The sequence below is a fragment of the Temnothorax curvispinosus genome, unplaced genomic scaffold (assembly GCF_003070985.1).
Source record: "Temnothorax curvispinosus isolate PA1 unplaced genomic scaffold, ASM307098v1 QBEX01011250.1, whole genome shotgun sequence".
NCBI lineage: Eukaryota > Metazoa > Arthropoda > Insecta > Hymenoptera > Formicidae > Temnothorax > Temnothorax curvispinosus.
In genome coordinates this window covers 198,701-210,692 of record NW_020221030.1, presented here as the reverse complement: position 1 = coordinate 210,692, position 11,992 = coordinate 198,701, and the positions used below count along the sequence as shown (strand labels likewise).

The 11,992-nt window shown below is 40.4% G+C and overlaps 1 protein-coding gene across 1 annotated transcript in view; it reads left to right on the top strand.

Moving 5' to 3' along the window:
* Positions 1-3,709: 3,709 nt before the first annotated feature.
* The window catches only part of LOC112461305 (plexin-B-like), a gene marked incomplete at its 3' end in the record, with an annotated part of 206,978 nt that continues 198,695 nt past the window's right edge, over positions 3,710-11,992 (top strand). Inside the window, exon 1 of the mRNA XM_025026504.1 lies at positions 3,710-4,115. The remainder of the gene's footprint in view (positions 4,116-11,992) is intronic.

Genomic DNA, 11,992 nt, shown 5'->3' with positions numbered 1-11,992 from the left:
CTTTCGTTCTGACTGGCGTGGGTGGCGTGGGCCTATCCCGTCTTATCAACTGCAGCGGATGAGGCGGATGTCACGATAATACGACTCATAGCGTGCTTTCATCATCGTAATGAGCCTTGTGCCAAATATTTCGCTTAACGAGGGAACCGTGAAACTATATATCAGACATTCTTTTTATAGAATCATCATATTTAGTGCTTTACTCAACAATTCTTAAATTTATTAAATGTTTATGAATCTATTAATTAAATAACAATATTTCAGGATTGCTATATGCGAAACTTTGAGAATGATATAGATCGGAGTTATTTTTAAAATAAACTTGATCAATAGATATAATAATTTTACTGTGCTAAGGTTGAAAATTTTGCAGATTTTTGTTTTATTTTTGGCACTTGAAACTTTTAACATAGTTTCTTTCTTGCTTCTATATCTCGTCTCGTCAGATATAATGGAATATTATCTTATTTATTAAAAACATAAGCTATATTTTTCTAGTCCAATAATTTTCCTTTTTGTTATTATTCCTATAATTTTTATTATTCAGTATTCTGATTGGAAAAATTCTAAACCCGAAGCTCCGGCGATTAGCTCAATATCACTGCATGGAACAACGTCTTTCTGCATCGATGCAAATACGCGTAACAGTACTCACTGGCTCGGATTTCGAGCCACCGCGCCGCGCGAACCACCTCGCGACAGTCGTTCGGTCCCGGCAGGGCGGAAGAGCTTGACGAAAAACGATATTCCTTCGCTTCATGCGCGAGCGAGCGAACTTGCGGAATTGCTCGATGTTCACGTTACGCCGGTGCCGCGCAACGCTTCTCGCCCGTTGACGAGGAAACTATCCTATTTCGTCGTCCGTATCGCGTAACACCTGGACACCATTAATGCGACGTTACACATTACGGAACGGATAAGGTGTACGCGGGCGAGCGACTAGCAGCCGCGCGTAGTGACCTGTCCTAAGTGGTCGAGACCACGATCGATCGCGCGTTCTTGAAATATCCGCATTGTCGAATCTGAAGAGCATGGCTGGCCAGCATTCGGGATCGTTCATCGAATGGCGAATCTCGAACAGATTTTGCGCGAAAGTAGCTTCCCTATTTAGGGCCGGTTGTTTCAACCTGTTGGTAAACTAACTAACAGTTAAATCATATATATGTCTTTGTTTATCTTTTACATTAGACAATGATAGACATATGATTTAACTGTTAGTTAGCTTACCAACAGGTTGGAACAACCGGCCTTTAAAACCTTAAACTCTGTTTTCTCTAAATTTATAATAACGGAGATACGATTTTTTACCTCTAAGATACAGGTATTAAAACAAATAAAAAGTTTTAAGCTGATATTTTATAAAGTATCAGGAAAAGTTCCGGTTTTAGCTAATATTTTTTTATTTTCCAGCTGAACTTATTTATCACGTCAAATTCAAATTTTAAGTATCTGTATTGTTAGAAATAAAAAATTGTATCTCCAGTTTTTCAGGTCAGATGCAGTTAATGACAGTTGTACTATTAAATGTGTCAGTTAAGTCACTTGATTAAAAACTCAACAAAGCAAATTGCTATTTTTATTTTATATCTAAAAGACATATCATTTTCCTATTTAAAACCTTACTTTGTTTTCTCTAAATTTATAACAATGGAGATACGATTATTTACCTCTACGGTACAGATATTAAAACAAATAAAAAGTTTTAAGCTGATATTTTATGAAGTATTAGGAAAAGTTCCAGTTTTAGCTAATATTTTTTTATTTTCCAGCTGACCTTATTTATCACGCCAAATTCAAATTTTAAGTATCTGTATTGTTAGAAATAAAAAACTGTATCTCCAGTTTTTCAGGTCAGATGCAGTTAGTGACAGTTTGTACTATTAAATGTGTCAGTTAAGTCACTTTATTAAAAACTCAACAAAACAAATTGCTATTTTTATTTTATATCTAAAAGACATATCATTTCCTTATTTAAAACCTTAAACTCTGTTTTCTCTAAATTTATAACATTTATACGATTATTTACCTCTAAGGTACAGATATTAAAACAAATAAAAAGTTTCAAGCTGATATTTTATGAAGTATCAGGAAAAGTTCCGGTTTTAGCTATTATTTTTTTATTTTTCAGCTGAACTTATTTATCAAATTCAAATTTTAAGTATCTGTATTTTATAAATAAAAAATTGTATCTCCAGTTTTTCAGGTCAGATGCAGTTAATAACAGTTGTACTATTGAATATGTCAGTTAAGTCACTTTAAAAAACTCAACAAAGCAAATTGCTATTTTTATTTTATATCTAAAAGACATATACCATTTCGCTATTTAAAACCTTAAACTCTGTTTTCTCTAAATTTATAACAATGGAAATACGATTATTTACCTCTAAGGTACAGATATTAAAACAAATAAAAAAAAGTTTCAAGCTGGTATGCTATGATAAATATCAGGAAAAGTTCCAATTTTAGCTATCGTTTTCTTATTTCTCTTAATAATAAATATTAAATGCAACGTAGTCCGTATACGTAATACTTAAGTAATACTTAGATTCATCGCAAAGTGGGGCAATGAAAAATTTCCGCCGATGTTGTTTTACGATTGTTTTCATAATTAATGTTATCGCAAGATTTATTTGCTTGTCGCTTCCGCCGTCGGGAGCGAAAGAGCAAGCCGCGCGGAGCGCGCAATAAACTTCCAAGCGCCTTCTTAAGCCGGTGCGCGCGCTCGATCGTGATTACATCGTTTCAATTCGCGCGTGTTATTTCAATCCGCGAGGACGCGGGGACGCGTGCACGACCATCGCAAGGTAGCGTCGCGTCGGTCGGCGCGCGCACCGACTATAGAGAGAATTCCATTGAAGTCGAAGCTTTCCCCGCGCGGCGGGCGCGATAAAAATGCGTGAGAACGCGTCGTCTCCGTCGCTTTGCACCGAGCAGGAAGAGTCGCGGCTCGCGGCGCGCCCGCGCCGATTCCCTCGCGGAGAGAAACTCAATATACGTATAGGCTTCGAGAAGTCTCGGCGAAGGAGTCGCGTTGCCCAAGCGTCGTTTTGCAATAGCGAAACGTCCTCGCTCGCAGGAAGGTCGTCTCGCTCGCGGAGGAGAGACCACCTTCTCGCTCGTCATCGATTGTAACCGCGGCTCGCATCGCGCGCGCGTCATCCCGCTGCAGGATTACGGAGTACGTTCCCCCGCGGAGGTTTTTCGCGCCGTTACATCCGAACGAAGCGAGAAAAAGGGCGTTGAACGTTTCGGGGAAAAGAGCATCGGGCGAAAGGGCCACCGCGCACCGGTGCACGATCGCGCGCCTCTCGCGTTTCTCTCGCCGCTACCTCTGCCTACCCGCTGTGACCTACGGCGAATCTCGCGATCGGAAACGGGAGCAAAAAGATAACGAGCGTTAGCCTTCGTGCCAGACGGTGTACGGCGCGTTGCGCGACTTCTCGCGTGGTCACGCGACACCCCCTCGAAGAGGCACGAAGGCAAAACGTAACGTAACGTGGTGGCGCGGTGCGGTGGTGCGTCGTCGTCTCGGGGAAGGGAAGCGCGAGCAGCGCGAGCGGCGGACCGGACGGACGGAGAAAACCGGAGCCGCGCCTGCTCGTGCAGGTCCGTGCAGGTTCGCGCGCGTTCGGGCGCGCTCGCCCGCGCTCGGCCGTCTCCGGCGCGCCCGAGCTCGCGAGCCCTTCGCCGCCGCCGTACGGCCGTGATTCACAGTCCGGGTCAGTTCGTCGAACGATCGTCGCTCCGTGCGGGAGGACGCGTGCGCGAGAGTGTGCCGCTGTGTGATCACGTGAGAGCAGTGCGGAGGAGAGCAGTTCGATACCTCGAGTTGAGTTTTCGGTGGTGACTAACCCGCGTCCCGCGCGTCCGCGTTGCGTCTCGCGTTGCGTCGTCGTCGTCGTGGTGCCGTACTCGCGCGGGGAGGCACGGGGCCTCCCGTTTGGAAACAAGTGAATAAGTGAAATATAATAATCATCCACCGGCGGGGCGGATATCGCGGGGGTTCAGTGGCGTGCCGAGGGATAATGTGCAGGCGTGTCGGCGACGTGCGGGCCGCCGTCGAAGTTCCACGGAGAGACACGAAAGCCGCCGACGGGCGCCAACACGCGTGACAGGTAAGAACTTAACCTCCACCATCATGGTGCTGGGGGCCTGCTTGGCTCGCCGCCGCGCCACGGCCGAAATTCCTCGTTCGACGACTCGCATTCTCGACGGCGACGGCCGGGTGTCTTTCGCGTAGGCGTGGTTTTTGCGATTTCCCCGTTTATTGTTGTCCCTACGATCGACGTGCGGGCGCTCTGTCGGGTGAAAACTCCGGAGTTCACGCTTCGCGTGGAAAAACCGAACGGATTATCGGAGTGACGGGAATGATATCAAGTTCGTTAATCAATCAAGTTTAAACCTCGCCGGTCCCTTTTGACCGTTGAAACCGTTTGGACATTCCGAAGAGGCAGTTTGGGGCTTCTGTTTTGAATACAACTTTGCGGGCGACCCCCGCGAGTCCCCGCCTCCCGCCCCACCGCTCGTCCGAGTCTCGCTTCCGAGAAATCCGACCTCTTCATTTCTGCTTTATTCTCTCAGTCTCAGGTATATCGGTTTCATGGATGAAGCGAGTGTTGCGAGTCGATTATGGGAGCATAAAGGACCGTTTTATTTTGCATTCGTCGGGGAGCCCGGCTCCGTTTAGCTTCGACTCCGAGCTAGATGCTGCGCGACCGCGTCGGAAAGAAAGCGAGTCCGGTCTGCGTGTTCGAGAACATCGCACTGGAGCAGCGGTTCTTAACCTCTCGACTCCCGCTGAATCCCATTGAATCCAACGCTGTGAACTAGGATTCCATCCGTTTTACCGAGCGTAACGAAAATTCAATTTCATTCGCGATCATACGTATGTGTGTGCCGAGTGGCGCCCATAATTTTCACATTTTTAACGGATTTAGTTCGATCGCTCACAAAGATGTCGGCAAGGCGCGTGGCTTTTTCGGAGCAAAGGCCTGCTTTATTGTTCAAAGACGTCCTAGACGAAGGAAAGTGCGAGAGAAATTGGAGGCGCGTTTTGCGCGCTCTGTTAATTTCCCGTGGCAACAAAGATTCTTTCAATTTTGCAATATCTGAGGATGCTGCGAGTGGATTTTGAGAACCGCTGCTTTAGCTACACCATTGAGAATTCTAAATTGAAGAGGGGAAAGAAGGGTATGATGAAATTTTAAGCGTGACGCGCGAAGCCGTCTAACGGGTCGAAAGAAAGAAAGCGATTAAGAAAAGAAATGTTAACGTGAAAAGTAATTTTTGAATTTTTAAAACCAATTTTTCCCTCCGATCATTTTGCCAATTAAAATTGGCAAATACATTAAAACTGAAGTGCAATGCTCCGTTGTCAGTGAAATACGGATTAATATGTATTAATAAGATACGGAACTTTCGAACTCTTTAACTTTTTCGCGGTGTATATATTATTATACGTTACGTTGTCGACGGAAAGTGACTTAACAAGATTCATTGTGTTCTAGAAAGTATGTTTTGGCGTGTAAAGAAAGAAAATAATGGCCGACATTTGTCGCGGTATTGGACACGAAGCGAAGTAAAATATCGCTCTCTCTCGAGCGATACCGCGATACTCGAGCGATCTTATCTCACAGGATATTTTTTTATATCTGTTACAAACACGTCAATATTCTATTGAAGAATAGTTCCCGCAATTATCTCCTATCTTTTTTCTGAAAACGCTTAGTCAATTCGAAGTCAGTTCTTCTTAATGAAAATTTCGGCATTATTCTTTTGTACTGTATTTAATTTTTTGCATCATATATTTTTCTAAATTTAAACTGTGTCAAAATAGCATTTATTTCGGGCGGAGGATAATGCTTTTTTATTTGATTTCTCGAATTTTTGAACTTGAAATTATTCAGTTCTTATAAATTATGATTCAGTTATGATATACTTTTCACGCATAATTTACTTATATTTCAAATTTTAACATCGGTATATATCTTCGTTCGAAACATTCATCATCCTGGTTATATTGTAGTTGTACAACCTCTCAATATCTGTAGTTATACAACCAACGAGTTTTGGCAGATATTTATGGCTCCGATGTGATTGTTATACGGTATACATAATATACGCATTTGTTTCGCGCAAAGAATATTCGAAATCCATTTCTACTATGTTCCTTATATGGAGCTGGATAATATGTTCTGTCATCCTTTTGCATTCGTTATTATAATTTTTGATCTGCGATATTTATAATATTTTGCGTCACACGAACACGAATACACGATAATAATTTTAGCGGTATAATATGCTTTGTTGCCTTAGTTAAGACAAACACATTTAAATTATAGGATGCGCGGTAAAATATTGACGCATTTTTCAATCATTTTTCAATGATTTATCAATTGCACAAAGGAATAAAATTGCATTTTGAAACGCGTAAAAACACATCAATCGGTGCAATCGGGGAGTTCGTAATAAAATAATATATTCTACGCGGTTCGTAGCCGAGTATGCATACACAATGCGATTTCCCGGAACTGAAAACGAAATATTCACGCGGAAAAAGACATTTCCGCGAGACTTTAATATTTTAATATTGTTTCGGAGAACATAAAATCGAGAATTTTTCGAAGTACGAATATATCGACACGGTATGCCAATAATCTTAATTTTAGTAAATTGACAGCTACGTCGGAATGAGAAATTGACATATAACTAATGAGATATACATTGCCACGTATTAAAGAATTGCGTCATTACTGATTGTGAGCATTATTACTGAAGTTAAATTAAAACGCTAATGAAGGATTTTGTTTTACTGAAAGTTGCATTTGACATTTAATTATCACGACATATAAAATTGACTTAAGTCACACCAAATAAAAAGATTTTACGTTCAAATAAACGTGTTCTTAAAGAAGCTTAGTCTCCAGATTAATTTTGATTTATGTATTTAATTTTAAATAATTAAAAATCTTATAAGTTAATCAGCCAAGCAGTGACAAGATTTCTGAGGAACAACCACTGCAATCCTATCGAGAATTTTTTCTTTAAAAACGAAGCCGGCATTTTTAGGATACTTCATACATATTTATGTTTCCGAGATGCTTGCATATGCATGTGACTTTTTGAATCAAGCCGAAAACAAGCTATTCAGACGCGGGTAGTAAAGTCGTTCTTCGGAGTTTAATATTTCAGTGTTCTCCCGCGGAGCGATCGCCCAGGTACGGAGAATTTTCGGAGTACGCGTGAATATTACACGCGCCTCGTGTTTCGGAGCTCGTGATAAAATAATTCTCACGCTCGCGGTATGATAACGCAGTTTTCACATTCGCGTTTTGAATATAATGCGCGCGCGATACATATATTTCGCGGAGAATCGAAAACAAGAGGATCTCCGAGCGGGCGGGACAGGACGGGACGGGACGGGACGGGACTGAACGAGAAACGTTCACCGGGACGTTTTAATACTTTAATACCGTTTCGGGGGTACAACGCGAGCCCGAGAAATATGTCGCTTAGCGTCGCGTCGTCGTCGTCGTCGCGGCGACTCGCGCGCCCCGAATTTATGCGGCCGGTGTATTCTTCCCTACGGTATTCCGTTGCGTATATATCATTCCCTGAGTCTGGAGCGGTGAATCGCGCGTAATCCACCGCGTTCACGTATAACGGCCACAACGCGCTCTTTATTCCTCCGTCCGCGGCCACAAAACTGTAGCATTTTCGAGCGGTTTGTACTACTTCAAGCTTGAAGGCTCATTGCTTCGTGAAACGTTAGACCGTTTTCAGGGAAAGTAAGATAAGCTCCGCCTGTGTCAACAGTGCCTATACCGAGGATGTGTTTTCCCCCCGGATTCTATCGTGAAGGTAAAAGTAAACATGACGTTACACGGTCAATCTTAACGTTTTTTCTATAAAAACCATATTTGCGTGAATAAAATTCTCGCTCTTAAACGTTAGGTAAATATACCCAAGTTGTTCTAAGATTATGTAAATAATGAGCTTAAAGATATCCGGGTGAAATCACTAAAATCAGTATAGAAACGAATAAAGTAAGCTTTAGTTTTATGCAGTACATAAAGAAAATCTTTTGAAATATTGTCTAATATTCTACAATTGCGGGTGGGCGAAAATATATTATCTTGCGGCACCAGCAACTTTGAACTGCGCCACTGTCTACGGACTATCTCAAGATGGACAGGCATGGATAATGGAGAGATACGTCATCCAGCCAGTCCCGTGTGCGAGCGAGGTGCAGTTTTGAGATGAAGTGTTTGCATGTGTGTGTGCGCGCCCGCCTGCGTGCACGTGTGTCTGTATGTGTGTGTATGCGTGAGAGAGAAGAATCCATTGATGGGAATCGATGCAGCGTCTGTATTATTATCTCTGGTATAGGCGTCTCGTCTGACTTGAGCAACTCCGCGGCGGAAAAGTTAGTTTTCTCGTTAAAGGCGACGATGTCGCGGTGTTAACGGCGATAGTCGTGCCGCACGTGGCACGTTACAGAGAGAGGGAGAGAGAGACACGGAAACGACGTCATTACAATCTCGGGAAGTATGGCGTTACCGCCGGTTGGATTTCGCCTCTTCGCAGGAAGAATATTAAGGAGCGACGCGTCGTTAATTCAAATGAATGCATGTCGTAATAAGGTGGCAATCTGTTCATACTGCACGAAATCGCGAAATGTAAAAATTAGTATATATAATTAAGTAGCAACAATGTAAAACATATAGTCGATTCAATATAAATAAGAGTTGTAGTTTCTACCTCTCTCACACAGCATAGTCACAAACGAAAAGTTACGTTAATTCAAGAAATACATCCGCAGAATGTATTCAAAACGTTTTAGTAATACCCGTGAATACTTGATAAGCGAACGCGTCGTCTGGAGTCAGATTTATAATGGCGCATAAGCGCGATGAATGGACAAGAGGCGGGGGAGGGTGAGTTGAAAGTATGAATGGATTAATCAATTTATGCAGGCGTAGTCTTTGCCCGCATATCCCGCGACTGTCGTGGGATCAAAAATTTTTAGTTGCGAACGGCAAATATCCTACGAGAGAGAAAGAGGTGTGAATGTGTACAAAAGAGAAATCGAACGTACGATAGCGATTGAAGTTAATTTGTTTAACAAGATTAATTTCAGTATATCAAATATAATAAAATAAGTTGATACGTGTGATGATAAGGCGAAAGGAAATATATACAAGTTTAAAGAGAGATATGTAATTAGTTTAAAAGTGAAATTTAATTAGATGGGATATTTCTTGTTTCATTTATAGAGATAAAATTAGAGATTCATAACAGCTGTATAATTTAATATCGAGACAGGCATAAAAAACTTTTTGGATTGTCCGGCTTTTCAGAATTCCTTTTCCTCGCCGTTTATTTTTATCTACTTTAACGTTTCGTTCTTTCCATAATAAATATTTAGATATACTTTCCTATGTATAAGGTAGCGAGTGTGTCGATACGTAATACTTTCAGAGCACGTTCCTCGATAGGCGACAGTGCCGGCACGGGGTTAAGCGACACATTGCCCTAATTGCATGTAACGCGATCTCTATCTTTCGTAACGGTACTCTCGGCCGATTCGCTTAATAAGAAAACTTTGTTACGGCGTGCCGTCGGAATTGCGAATGTATCGTGCCATCGATGAGAGCAAGAAAGCAGCCGTGAACTCGCGCGAATGACTGGTCACTGAATCATTCGCGCAATAATCCACGCCTGCACACCCGGGAGGCGCTCGACCGCGCCGTATTGCTGCACGCGCGCGACGATACATCTATATATATACGCATTCTACGTGTGCGTGTGTGTATAACGCCTCACACGCGTGGTGTATCATATCGCGACGCCCGTGCGCGAATAAAGCCGGTTCCGCTTGCCAAATATGCGTCTACCCGAGGCGGATATCATATCACATATATAGATAGTGTAAAATATGTGACTAGGTTTGGTAAACTCTTCGTATATGGAATATCTTAAAATTTTCGTTCATATACTTGTATATATAATAAACTAAATTACATTACATGCTGTACTCTAGTTTATTGCATGCAGGTATGTGGAATTTTATATAAATACACATATATGTATGTTTTATCTATATGATATAAAATGTAGTGTATATGGAAGAAGAGATATTCCATCTCTAATTAAATTTAACTTTTAAACTTATTATTTTTAAACTTGTGCATATCTGCTTTTATCTTTATATCAACTTCTATTTCATTATATTTAATGTGCGGAAATTCTTCTTCTTGTTAAACAATATATTTATGTATATATGCAGTTGAATTTATAAGAAATTTTCGAATGTTGTGTCACCTTTTTGTTTCAAAACTTGCAAATGTAAGATGTTAATAGTAATTTAGTAATTTAGCAATTTTATTTTTTATATACTATTATTTTTGTATATATTGTTATACACATATACACGTGATGCATCTGACGACACTAAAATCTCAAACTTACATTCTGAGAGATGCGTCACACGTCCGACAAGTGTGCATTCGAGAAGTCTGGGCGGTTTGTCTTTATCTTTCTCATTATCGATATGCTAATCAATAGATAGACATGACTGCTGCTCTATAAATAGATCGACGGCGTCGCGTGCATAAAATCTGAATAAACTCGTACACGAGTTTGCGAATTATTCAGGACAACTGATAGAGTTGATAACAATTGAAGGCATTCCTCTATAATTTCTAAAATTAAAAAAGTATGTACTGAATGTTGATCAGTATCAATCACGGAAAAGGTACTATACTAACAATAAATCAATGGCCGGTATTCATAGTCTTCAAGATCGTCTTAAGTAATGTCTTAAGACGCTAATACGGCTCTGTGATTGGTTCATGACATCTTAAGATTGAACTTAAGACGGTCTTAAATAACTATGAATACCAGCCTATATTTTTCTCTTTTTTAGAAAAATGCAATATTAGATTATTTTATGAGTATATATTTTCAAAAGGATATGGAATCGTAATTGCACAATTCTTTGTTGATTATTAAATTATTATTCTTAATATGATATTATTTTAGTTGCGTATGTTTATGTGTGTATACACCTAAAATAATTCATATTAAGTTATAATTATTTTGAATTAACCTTTTCTTCCGAAAGAGGCTGTATTTTAGTAAAAAAGGTAGAAAACCATGACACCGTTATAATCTCCCATACGTCGTATAGAGGCACGATTCCGCGAATTAGATCCTTCTCTATAATCATCTCATTCCGACTCATTTATCATCCTGCCAATCGAGATGAATATTCAAGAACATATTATGCAAGAGATTCATCGTTTTCGTTTCGGTGCGCTTTAATTTCGCCATTGCATACGTTCCGTAACATATTAAATACGCATAATAAAGGTGTGCGTTTTAGGTGTGGTGATATGTTAAATTTCATGCCTTTTAGACATGGTTTCGATGACAGATATGTTATTATCCTATAGTCAGTAGCATGTACTGCATGTAACATGAAGCATACATATTGCAAGTCACAGTTTATAGAGCTGAGCTTAACTATTTCGTTTAATATTTCTTGTTCTTTTTTTCAAGCGTGCTTTTATTTAGCAAATATCTCTGATTAATTTCATTAAATAATATAATATTCGAGAAAAATATAATTGTGTGCAGTAATGACAATATTTTATATTTTTTCTTCAGGTTAAAAATATTTCTTGGTATTTTATATTTTGGTATCTTATCTCTGTTATGCGCACTTACAACATGTAATAAGTATATACCGGTATATACATGTATGTTTACAAGTTATTAAGAATTTTGACTTTGTTTCATATGAATTTTTACGGACTGCAACGTCGCACATTAATGTGGAATAAAAAAAAAACGAGGAAGAACATTCTCCTCGGTCGAGAATTAACGCGAAACATGAATTCATGCGTCGTCGATCTCTGTATTTTCGTGCAATTAGTACCATGTGCGAGCATTTTTTTCATGTTCTCGAGTTTTCGAGAGAGAGAGAGAA